Consider the following 13,768-nt stretch of genomic DNA (forward strand, 5'->3'; position numbering starts at 1 on the left):
TGCACGTCACATTATACACCCCCACGGCTGAGAGGGCGAGTATGTTTAGCGCGACGCGAACGCGAACCCACGATCCTCGGATTACGAGTCGCACGCCTTACGCGCTAGGCCATGCCGGGCCATCAACAAGGAAACGCAGTAACTCTGGGATATCTCCAACAGTTACGTCATGGTCAAAAACCTTCAGTACCAACCCAAGAAACTGAAGTTACTCATGATATATTAATCATAATGCACTGCTGGCCAAAATCTCATGGCCAATGAACATAAAGAAAAAATATGCATTTTGAGTTGATAAACTTAACCACTTATTTAAGTAAAGCTACGAAAGATAACAATAACAAAAGGGAAAATAAAAAAAAAAAGTTTTTAGTACTTAACAGGGAAAATGAGAACACAATGAAATTAGCCTAAATACTAGATGGTCAAAAGTTTAAGACTATGCTGAAACGAAGCGTTAGTTGGTAAACACGTAACAAAATTTAGTCATTTGTGTTCAAGCATTAGCGTTGTCAACATTTCCCACTGAAATCTCTTGTGTTACATTGGGTAAAAACATGGCAAAAGCTAGAAAGTTGACAGAGTTTGAACGTGGGAGATATGTCGACCTGCAATAGCAAGGTCTCTCTCAACGTGCCATCGCTGGTGAGATTGGGCCTAGTAAAACTGCTGTTGCAAATTTCTTAAAAGACCTTGAGATATACGGAACGAGAATTTCAAGTAGTCGGCCCAAGAAAATTTCGCCGGCGTTGAGCAGGAAGATTCGACGGCTTGTTCGAAAAACACCAGCAGATCGTCCAACCAGATTGAGGCCCTTACGGACACAGAATACAGCTCAAGAACAATAAGACAGCATCTGTGAGAGAAAGGCTTTAAAAACCGTAAACGTCTTCAAAGGCCACGTCTCCTTCCACATCACGAAACAGCTCGGATAAACTTTGCTGAGAAGCACCAAACATGGGACGTAGAAAAGTGGACGAAAATTTTGTTCTCTGATGAGAAAAAATTTAACCTGGATGGTCCAGATAGCTTTTAACGTTACTGGCACGAAAAGGGTATCCCACCGGAGATATTTTCTACACGACACAGTAGAGGAGGTTCCATCATGATCTGGGGTGCTTTCTCTTCCCATGGAACAATGGAGCTTCAGGTTATTCAGGGGCGTCAGCTGGCAACATCGGCATGTTGGAGAGAGCATCCTTATTAACTGAAGGCCCTCGCTTGTGTAGAAATGACTGGATCTTTCAGCAGGACAATGCTGCAATCCACAATGCCCGCAGAACAAAGGACTTTCTCATGGCGAATAACGTGATTCTATTGGACCATCCAGAGTGTTCGCTCGAACTCAACCCTATTGAAAATGTCAAGGGAAGTCTATAGAATTGGACGTCATTTCCAAACAATGCATGATCTTCCTGAAGCCATCTTCACCACTTGGAATAACATTCCATTCAGCCTTCTGCAAACGCTTATATCGACCATACCAAAGCGAATGTTTGAAGTTATTCGCAATGACGGCCGTGCAACTCACCACTGAGACCTCTTGTTGAGCATTTCCTACCCTGTTTAGGACTTCTTTTTGGTATGGTCTTAAACTTTTGACCATCTAGTATTTAGGCTAATTTCATTGTGTTCACATTTTCTCTATTAAATGCAAAAAAGTTTTTTTTTTCTCTCTCTTTTTTTATTTTCAACTTTCGAAGCTCTACTCAAATAAGAGGTTGCGTCTAACAACGCAAAATGCATATTTTTCTTTATTTTAATTGGCCTTAAGATTTATTTCATTGTTGTTATTGTGGTTATGAGGTCGCGCAGATTTAACATTTCCGTTTTAAGTTAGATTAGAAAAATTACATATAAACTATCGCATTTTAGTGAAAATGAAAAGTATTTTTAATTTTAACATGAAAATTAATTTGCACAATGACTATTCAAAAGAAATACTCAATATATTTATGGTCAAATCATTTTATTTTATTAGAAATACTTAATTAAAAAATATGACTTTTTATATGTTAAAGACTTATAATATTAATGAAATACTGCCACAATTTGTGAAGATATACATATTATACTAAACGTAAGAAGTATTTAATCTGCGAAAACTTTAAATGAGTGCAAAGAGGTCATGTGGTTGGTTATAGAGACTGGCGACAGTACAAAGGCCTGTCATAACGTTCTTCACTTTCATTCACAATTTTATTTGTACTACTACTTCATGAATTTATGTCAGTAAGTTTCAGATCAAATTGTAGATTATAATTCAAACTTTGATATCACATATTAGTTAAGTTCTCAATTTAAAAGTTATTGCTAAAAAGAATTCACTTATTCAGGTGGTTTATTAAATGCAGCAGTGGTTTTTTTAAACATTACTTACTTTGATGACTTGAAACGGAGTTATTTTTTATCAGTGGTAACCATAGCCCAGATGTCCATAGCCATATCTGTAAGGATAACCGTACCCAAAGTGCCCAAAATATCCATGGCCAAAACCATAGTAGCCACCATAATAACCACCATAATGGCCACCATAAGGTAAGATGACATATAAAATGACCAAAATCAGCGTTACATTCATTATTTTCTTTTTAAATCGATTGAATGACATAATAGGATTTCAATAGACAGATTCAGATATACTTATTGGATATATATATGTATATATATTCTATATTTAATATTGAAGCTCTAACTTTTTTCTTCTCCATACGGTAATAATATACACATATTACGTAGAAAGGTTACTTATGTAATTAAATGAATATATCTCTATTGACAGTGTCGTCCTGTTACTCTGGCTGTATCTTACACATATCCATTTAAAGTAATTCTTGATAACAACGCTAGAAAACAATAGCAGACGTTAATTAATCTTACAGAAAAAATCTATTTAGTTTTAAAGATTTGTATCCACACGATAAAATCGCTATAAACATCAAACAGAAAGAAACAAAAATGAGTAAATTTCCAAATTTCAAATAATAAATACAGAAAATAAGAATCAGAAAAGGTTTAGTTCTTAATACTTCTATAATTAAATTAACGCAATAAAACAAGAAAAAGTAACTTTTCTTACGAAAGTCTTCATATTTGTTGAGTAGAAGTGAACGATATAATCCTGAATAAATTGACTTGTTATATTGACAGCTGGAACCAACGGCTTATAATAAGTGCTGACTTGTGACCGTTTAATACCGTTGTACAGTCCACGTGACCTTCGCATTTACAAAACTGATCTAACCTATTCTAGTTCCTTGAGCAAATTCAAGTTCGTAAGTTCGTAGATTGGTACTGATGGTGTTTGACCATGACGTACCCGTTGTGATATCTTTAACATACCACGTTTCCTTGGTGATAAGGCTTAACTGTCCCTGTTTTCTTTATTAATTTTTCATTGTTATCTGCTTTGAAAAGTAATTACTTTCAATTTTGAAGTTAATCTTAAATATAAATCGAAACTTCAGAATTACATATATACATAGATTATGAATAGTTTTCGAAATATATTAATGTTTAACTTCAAAGCGGCCGGTGGTGAATCATTAAGATATCTTATTTTCACCTTTCTCCATTTTTTCTCAAGTATTTATTCTCAGTTCTTTCTTAATTACCTGATAATAATTTCAAGGCTTGACTTATGCTTGTAACTTTAGGATTATTTATTATATATATTACAAGTATATATCTTACACCTTAAAAATAAAAACATATTTTCTGCTCAGGGTTAAAACAGTTTGTTTCGTCTTTTGTTTGTTTGTTTGTAATTACGTACAAATATGCACAATGCGTTATTTTTGCTTTGTCCACCACGGATATAGAAACCTAGTTTTAAGGCTTTAAGTCTGAATGCTTATCTTTGTGCCCCTAGTGGGCTCTGTTTTGACATTAACAGTGCATTTTCGTGTTCACTTCTGCATAAGAACATAATCACACAATAGTCTACATACACTGTATCTGTTACAGGGAATTGGAACTTTGATCTTAGCGTTCTATATCTGTAAACTTAACGCTAACTCACAGACAGACTCATAATTAAGGGCTTTTTCACATTACCTCTAATAATTCGGAAATATAATATTGTGTTCGTTATCGTGCTTTTCCTAATAAGAATAAAGTCATCTAGAGTTACTACCTCGGAGTTAACCTACAAGTACAATAACTTTCAGGAAACAGTTAAATTATAAAATTCATGGTCGTCACTAATTTTGAGCTTATCTACTAGAGGAAAGGTGTTTGTTAAATGCGCTCACTGCCATCTCTTGGGTTTCTCTTGTATGACAGAATAGTGGAATTTCATTTTCGCTCTTATAACATACCCAAACTAAATATTTATCGAGAGTACGTTGAATTAGAACGCGAGACGAACCATGGTTCGGCATGTTTACTACTTGGCCAAATTTTATCCAGGGTAAAAATTAACTTATAATGAGTAAGTGTTTGAGATTAACTCAAAGCTACACAATGGGCGTTCTGTGTCACTGGTCAAATTAAATAAAATAATACAATTAACAATGATTTAAGATATACTTAGCATCCTTCTGAATATAATAAGTGTATTAACATATTTACATTTACTGCTAATTTCTCAATTTAAACATAAATTAAATATCCTGCAATTATATACCAATAACATGAAAGTCATGGCACAGAAATAAACCAATCAATTACGAATTTACTAATTAATATATAAAACAGTCATTCTCATTCAATGTAATAGATATATTTTGGTTTTAAAGCTATCATTTCAAAAAAATGGTTCGTTAAATTACAATATGGGTTAGAATAGTTTGTTTAAAGTTCAAAACAAAGTTTCACAAAATCTATTTGCCACTACTTTAGCAGTGATAGGCTAGAGTAAAGACAGCTAATCAAGAACACTCGCTAATAATTCTTGGGCTACTCCTTTATCAAAGAATAGAGAGATTCATTTTTAATTATAGCACCCTCACGGCTTTTTGGTTGGACGAGTATTCAAACACGCAACCCCGTGATTGCGAGTCAAGCGCATTAACCACCAGATCATGCAGATTTGTTTGTTAGTTTGTTTGAATTTCGAGCAAAGCTACATGAGAGCTATCTTCGCTAGCCGTTCCGAATTTAGATGTATAAGGCTAGAGGGAAGGCAGCTAGCTAGTCAACGCCACCCATTACCAACTCTTGGGCTACTCTTTTACCAAAGAAGAATGGGATTGGAGCCTGCGATCGTCAGATAATGAGTCGAACGCCCTAACCATGACGGGCCCAGTGCTGATTATTTATATATTTGTTTCTAACAACGTGACCTGTAAACTCTTAAAGCAGAATTTTAATTCTAAACTTCTTCCGCCTTTATTTCCAATCGATACACACACACACACACAAACAATGCTATTTCACAGTTTGAATCACAACTTTGCCATTTTCCTGAAGAGGAACACGAAAGTCCACTTTTCTAAAGACCTCAAATTATTACATTTAATGTCTAATAAGTTGTTGTTGTTGTTTTTAAATTAAGCACAAAGCTACACAATGGGCTATCTGTGCTCTGCCCACCACGAGTATCGAAACCCGGTTTTTAGCGTTTAAGTCCGTAAACATACCGCTGAGCCACTGGGGGGCTATGTCTAATAAGAAAATTTCCTTCTTCTCATTCTACGTGATTCTGAATGTCACGAACAAAATTCATGTATCATGCTGGTGCTCATAAACAGTTGAAAGCAAGCTTGCAACAAACGTAACACGTCATGTTCAACTTTTTGTATTTAAACATAGGCACTAATAGAAGAACAAACACAAGAAACGAAATGAAACAATATCGGTCACCCACGTTCTTAAGATTAACTGATAGCCTTGGTTTTTCTTTATCTATTCCTTTGTTGTTGTTGTTGTAACAGCGATCCGGTTCTTGTTTTAATGAAGTTTGCTCTTTTTTAACACACACAGTTTTCCCACTCTGACATGTCAGGAATAACAATATAAGATATTTAATTACTATTAATAATTCTAGTTAAGAGAAACGTAAGTCTAGTAAGAATTACTCTGATTCTTATTTTGAACTACGTCATAGAACGTCACTATGACAACGTTAAGTTTGTTTGTTGTTGTTTTGGTGTAATTAAGCAAAAAACTACATAATGAACGATCTGTGCTCTTCCCACCACGGACAGCAAAACCCGGTTTCTAACGTTGTACGTCCGCAGATATATCGCTCTGCTACAATATCAGGATTCATAAGTGGAAAGACCTGCATGACCAGGTGTTAAGAAAGCTCAACTAGTAATCTAAGGTATGCGCAGGTCTAAATCCCCGTCCCACCAAACATTTTCGCTCTTTCACCCGTGGGGACGTTAGAAAGTAACGGTCAACCCCACTATTCATTATATCTCAACAGCGGTGGGTGGAAATGACTAGGTATCTTTCCTCTAGTTTTCACTGTTAAATTAGGGACGGATAGCACAGATAGCCCTCATGTAGCTTTACTAAAACGAAACTCAAAATGTATCATAAGTAGAAAAATCAAAAGTTCGTGTATGTTTATCATACTTTACGTTTCTCAGAGAATATCTAATTTATGCCTAAAAAAAATCTTAAAAAACCATTTTCATGTTTGTGGATCCAGTTTGTTACAGACAAAAATCGTTTAAGTACACAAATGCTTTGGTTGTTATTTTGTATTTTTAACTAGAAAGGATAAGTCAGAGACTCCAAGAGTAAAAGAAACCAGAGTGAAGCACATGCCGCCTAGAAACGTTTCTTAACCAAATAGCAAGATTTCTAGTGATCTTCATAACATCCCCATAACTGAAACTCCAATGATTTTTCAACAACATATCACTGGCTCGAATCTTGAATTTATTCGTCCTTCGGCTTGACAATTTGACCTCTAATTCACTTCTGGCCTTACAAAGAAAGATGTATACAAAATATAGAGGGTTATAGTTGCATAAAATATGGTAATGGTAAACAGTAGAGTAAAAAGAGAAAGGTCCACCGCTGAAAGCGCAATAAGTCTATCGATTTACAACACTAAAATCAGGGGTTTGATTCCCCTCGCTGGTCTCAACAGATAGCCCGAAGTGGCTTTGCTGTAAGGAAAAAAAGAAAGAAAAAGAGATATACCATTCTATTTTATGATAATTATTTTACCATGTATTAGCATTTACATGCACACGATTTGTCTGCACCAGACAAATGTCTTGATGTCTTATCGAGGTTTCATGACGTGGAATTAATTTCGAGATGATATCGGTACAGTTCACTCAATAGATTGCAAGCTAACTCTTCACTAATCACACGAGTTTTTCACCACTTAAGGTATATAATATCTTCGTAAAAATACTAACGTCCGAAGTTAATTCGCTGAAGTTAAACGGTTAGTAACGTTCAAAATCTGTAAATGTTCCTCGTCAAGTATCTGCAGTTTCCCGATTACAGATTCCGAGATTCTTAATATACCAACTGTAGTAAACCAACAATGTATATTGTTTCTTCGCGGTGCGTTGGCAACCTTTTATAAGCTTGAGAGAGAGTGTCTAGAAATTTCAGCTAAGGCAGGTATGCTAGCAATCGCTAGTATTTACATAAAAAAATAGTACATTGTTGTTTCTTATTCTTAAGAATCTTCTACAACTTCAGTGAACAGTCGGGAATTTCGCTATATAGGTTTAATAATACATGTTGCATGCATATCTAAATATAAATTTATATTAAACAAACATCGATATTAAAATTAATATACAATAGTAAATGCAGCACAATAATCACAGTGAAAATATAATTAGTCCAAGATTTGTAAGCTTACTTTGCGATAATCACATTAGAGGAAATAATTATTATTATAGTTATATTTATTATATGACATTAGTACCAGACCTATTAAATCTTTAACTGCATTCTTTATCTAATTCTTAAGAAATTTTTAAGGGTTAGAAAAGTGTACCGTAACTGTATTCCAACAACACTACGTCCGGCATATTCATTGCCGACGACGTATTTGCTTTAATCCAGAGACAATCAGGTCGGCTAGGAAACAACAAATATAGTAGTCGCCGAAACACCATTTACATAAGCCATTATATGAGGAGTTTACACCACAGTAGTCATTATTTTTTGATAGAACAATGAGACAAACATAATATTATAGTTCGGAATTACAGGCAGTGCGAACAAAAAAATCTTTGTAGCTCGTAAACGTTTTTGTTTTGTTTTGGAATTTCGCACAAAGCTACTCGAGGGCTACCTGTGCTAGCCGTCCCTAATTTAGCAGTGTAAGACGAGAGGGAAGGGAGCTAGTCATCACCACCCACCGCCAACTCTTGGGCTACTCTTTTACCAACGAATAGTGAGATTGACCGTCACGTTATACACCCCCACGGCTGGGAGGGCGAGTATGTTTTGCGCGACGCGGTCGCCAACCCGCGACCCTCGGGTTACGATTCCCACGCCTTACGCGATTGGCCATGCCAAGCCAGCTCGTAAACAGCGGTATGTTTGTTCTCTTTTTGAATTTCGAGCAAAGCTACTCGAGGGCTATCTGTGCTAGCCGTCCCTAATTTAGCATTGCAAGACTAGAAGGAAAACAGCTAGTCATCACCACCCACCACCAACTCTTGGGCTACTCTTTTACCAACGAATAGTGGGATTGACCGACACATTATAACGCCTCAACGGCTGAAAATTCGAGCATGTTTGGTGCGACCGGGATTTGAACCTACGATCCTCGGATTACGAGTCGAACGCCTTAACAGCATACTTGGCCATGCCGGGCTGTAACTAGCAGTAGATTTAAGGGTTTACAACTCAAAAGTCCGGATTTCATTTTGCGTGTTTGATAGTGTACATATTTATTGGCGTGGTATTGGGCTAAAGCAAAAAAACAAACATGAACATGGAAATGTACTATGAGTGACGAAATATGTTTTTTACTACGCCATAGAAATTTAGTTGAATTCGAAGGAAAAAAGATATGTCTGCGAGTATAAAAGCTAAGAAATAATTTTTACGTCACTATTGTAAGGGTAATCATTATACTATTACCAGGCAGCAAATAAGGGTTTAAAATAGCGGCTCAGTAACCAAAAAACCAAAAGCCCACATGTTAAAAACGCCACGTTTTAATGACTCATCGTTAGCTATTAAAATATTTTAATATCTGATAAAATTTAGACAATATACATATTTTCACGCATGTGTGTTCCTTTGATTTGGTTTTACATTTCAATAAATGTAATAATTTCAATAATTATAATTAAATATGTAGTATATACTTTTTTAACGTAGAAAACGAATTTAAAAGTAAAGAAAAAAATTAAGCCTTATCAACAAGGAAACGCAGTAACTCTGGGATATCTCCAACAGTTACGTCATAGTCAAAAACCTTCAGTACCAACCCAAGAAACTGAAGTTACTCATGATATATTAATCATAATACACTGCTGGCCAAAATCTCAAGGCCAATGAACATAAAGAAAAAATATGCATTTTGAGTTGATAGACTTAACCACTTATTTGAGTAAAGCTACGAAAGATAACAATAAGAAAAGGGAAAATAAAAAAAAACTTTTTTAGTACTTAACAGGGAAAATGAGAACACAATGAAATTAGCCTAAATACTAGAGGGTCAAAAGTTTAAGACTATGCTGAAACGAAGCGTTAGTTGGTAAACACGTAACAAAATTTAGTCATTTGTGTTCAAGCATTAGCGTTGTCAACATTTCCCACTGACATCTCTTGTGTTACATTGGGTAAAAACATGGCAAAGTCTAAAAAGTTGACAGAGTTTTAACGTGGCAGATATGTCGACCTGCAATAGCAAGGTTTCTCTCAACGTGCCATCGCTGGTGAGATTGGGCCTAGTAAAACTGCTGTTGCAAATTTCTTAAAAGACCTTGAGGGACACGGAACGAGAATTTGAAGTAGTCGGCCCAAAGAAAATTTCGCCGACGTTGAGCAGGAAGATTCGACGGCTTGTTCGACAAAACACCAGCAGATCGTCCAACCAGATTGAGGCCCTTACAGACACAGAATACAGCTCAAGAATAATAAGATGGCATCTGTGAGAGAAAGGCTTTAAAAACCGTAAACGTCTTCAAAGGCCACGCCTCCTTCCACATCACGAAACAGCTCGGTTAAACTTTGCTGAGAAGCACCAAACATGGGACGTAGAAAAGTGGACGAAAATTTTGTTCTCTGATGAGAAAAAATTTAACCTGGATGGTCCAGGTAGCTTTTAACGTTACTGGCACGAAAAGGGTATCCCACCGGAGACATTTTCTACACGACACAGTAGAGGAGGTTCCATCATGATCTGGGTTACTTTCTCTCCCCATGGAACAATGGAGCTTTAGGTTATTCAGGGGCGTCAGCTGGCAACATCAGCATGTTGGAGAGAGCATCCTTATTAACTGAAGGCCCTCGCTTGTGTAGAAATGACTGGATCTTTCAGCAGGACAATGCTGCAATCCACAATGCCCGCAGAACAAAGGATTTTTTCATGGCGAATAACGTGATTCTTTTGGACCATCCAGTGTGTTCGCTCGAACTCAACCCTATTGAAAATGTTTGGGGGTGGATGTCAAGGAAAGTCTATAGAAATGGACGTCATTTCCAAACAGTGCATGATCTTCCTGAAGCCATCTTCACCACTTGGAATAACATTCCATTCAGCCTTCTGCAAACGCTTATATCAACCATACCAAAGCGAATGTTTGAAGTTATTCGCAATGACGGCCGTGCAACTCACCACTGAGACCTCTTGTTGAGCATTTCATACCCTGTTTAGGACTTCTTTTTGGTATGGTCTTAAACGTTTGACCATCTAGTATTTAGGCTAATTTCATTGTGTTCACATTTTCTCTATTAAATGCAAAAAAGTTTTGTTTTTTTATTTTCTCTTTTTTTATTTTCAACTTTCGAAGCTCTACTCGAATAAGAGGTTGCGTCTAACAACGCAAAATGCATATTTTTCTTTATGTTCATTGGCCTTAAGATTTATTTCGTTGTTGTTGTTGTGGTTATGAGGTCGCGCAGATTTAACATTTCCGTTTTAAGTTAGATTAGAAAAAATAACATATAAACTATCGCATTTTAGTAGCCATATATTTATGGCCAAATCATTTTATTTTATTAGAAATAATTAATTAAAAATATTAGTTTTTTATATGATAAAAACTTATAATATTAAGTGAAATACTGCCACAATTTGTGAAGATATACATATTATACTAAACGTAAGAAGTATTTAATCTGCGAAGACTTTAAATGAGTGCAAAGAGGTCATGTGGTCCGTTATATGGACTGGTAGCAGGTCAAAGGCCATGTCATAACGTTGTTCACTTTCATTCACAATTTTATTGTACTGCTAGTTCATGAATTTATGTCAGTAAGTTTCAAATCAAATTGTAGATTATAATTCAAACATTGATATTACATATGAGTTAATTTCTTAATTTAAAAGTAATTGTTCAAAATACCTCACCTATTCATGTGGTTTATTGAATGCAGCAGTGGTTAAAATTATGTTCTTCATACAAAAATACAAAGTCTGTAGTTTTGTGCAAATATGGAGTTCAAATTTCCTATACTTACAAGCTAAAATAAAAACCTCGTATTATTTATTTTGCTGATATATAACTCATGCATTAATTCAAACACAATAGTCCCGTTCACCTCTTTTGATTTTTAGAAATTTTTCTTTATATTCACTTGCTATAATATATGATATGTGAATAACCAATCGATAGCTCGGAATGTCACCCTAGTGGGCTTTTCAGTCTTATTAATATCTCAAAAAGCTTCCCCATTTTCTATATCCAACATTTATAGAATGTTGTTGTTTTGAATTAAGCACAAAGCTACACAATGGTCTATCTGTGCTTTGCCCACCACGGGTATCGAAACCCGGTTTTTTAGCATTGTACGTTCACAGACATACCGCTGAGCCACTGGGGATCATCTATATGAGTTACGTTGTCTTTAGTTTGATCGAAGTTTCATACATTTTTATACCTAAATACATCTTAGTTACTGAGCTTAACAAATTATAGTGCAATTATATTGTACCAGTATAGTTATTTATAAGTTTTTGGTATGTATAAAACGTAAAAAAATTATTATAATATATAATAAAAATAATAAATATATTTAAATCTTCTCATTCATGAAAATTCTGATATGAAAAAATTAATTCTTTATATTAACTGTCAAATTCTTTAAGTATCTTATTTCTGTAATCGGTCTACAGTTTGTTGAGTTTATATACAGTAAAACCGCGGTGATATGCAGCTCTATACTGACGAGGTGAAAACACACAATTTTATTTTATAATCTTTTAACAATAGCGTACTGAGTGTTTCTTTTAACTTATATGAGAAATACAAGAATTTATGTACAGGGTGAAGGCGACTATAATCTAATTCATTAATGAAGATCATATGTATATTTGACCCTAAAAGTTTGTGATTAATTAACGCATTTTCTCGGCTCAAAAATATACTTTAAGAGTTGATTTATGAGTGTTGATATATAATTAATGATTTGTTTACATAATAGAACTAGTTATATGTGAATGTAGTTGTAAAATAATATTATATTTTGCTATTTAGGCTCTGATTTGTAACTGGTATTGTGCTGTCCAGAATAACATGTTCATTCATAAGATTAATCTTTTGTGTTATTTTATCAATACTTTATGCACAAATATAATAATAATGAATATTAATGTATTTTCTTTATAAGTGAAAGTATCTACAGTTTAATGAATATTGCTGGCGACAGTTGTGTAGTTTGAAACTTGGCCAGGTGTTAGATATTACGTTACAGTTATCAAAAATTCAAATCAATAAGTCTAAATCATCTCGTTTTACAATTTCAGTTGCTGAATGTGTTTATAATTATAATACGTCTCAACCTGGAAAAGACTAAAGGCTCGAACATCGTGTTCAGCCGTGTATACTGGGTTTTCACAGTTTTGTGTAGTGGTGAATAATCACAGTTTGGTCAGAAGTAAATCAGAACAAAATCAAATGAAGCCGTGAAGTTATAATGATTCAAATTTATTTACATTTCTCCCATTCTAAACAGATTTTTTTTTATATACTACTATCGACTGTGACTAATTTTGTAATATCTTTAAGATAATCTTTATTTCTTTCTGGCCGGTTGACAAACTAACGTCAAAATTGGTAACCTATAATAAAAGTAAACCACAAAGTTACGGTTAAAAAACAAGAGAAAAGATTACTTTTCTATATTAATGAAATTTGATTCAAAATTCACTGCATTAAATGTTGTTCGATTTCTTTATAAAACTAAATAACATGTTCTTAAGTTTTAGTCATGTTATATATGATAATATCAAAAACACTTTTCTAACGTTTTCTTCTTCTTGACTTTAATATATTCATACATTGTTTACACTTCAAGTTATCGTCATTTAATAAATTTTACACTGTTCCGTGGCTAAATTCAGAGTCATGCACATTTACGTATTTTGTGTTTTGACGTCTTTCACACTGGTGAAATTACAAATGCTAAAATACATACTTAAAAAAGTGATACACACTCAAAATTCTCAGTACTTTACATAAATATGTTCTGCATAATTTTGTCTTTATGAAATATATAATAGGCATTTAGCTTTATATAATACTATTTTGGAAATGACTAAAAATCCCGTATCATAAAGCCGTCATATTCTATCTCGACATCTTTTTATTTAATTCGAAGCTGAGCTACATCATTAAACACTGTTTAAATATAGTTTCTACAGGGTGTTCGGAAAGTCACT

General features: G+C 34.5%; 1 protein-coding gene across 1 annotated transcript in view; it reads right to left on the reverse strand.

Moving 5' to 3' along the window:
• Window positions 1–13,013: 13,013 nt before the first annotated feature.
• LOC143256730 (uncharacterized) overlaps window positions 13,014–13,768 on the reverse strand; it is a 156,671-nt gene continuing 155,916 nt past the window's right edge. The window contains exon 3 of the mRNA XM_076514340.1: window positions 13,014–13,168. The gene's annotated coding sequence lies outside the window, so the exon portion shown is untranslated. The remainder of the gene's footprint in view (window positions 13,169–13,768) is intronic.

This window comes from Tachypleus tridentatus, chromosome 7 (assembly GCF_004210375.1).
Source record: "Tachypleus tridentatus isolate NWPU-2018 chromosome 7, ASM421037v1, whole genome shotgun sequence".
Taxonomy (NCBI): Eukaryota; Metazoa; Arthropoda; class Merostomata; order Xiphosura; family Limulidae; genus Tachypleus; species Tachypleus tridentatus.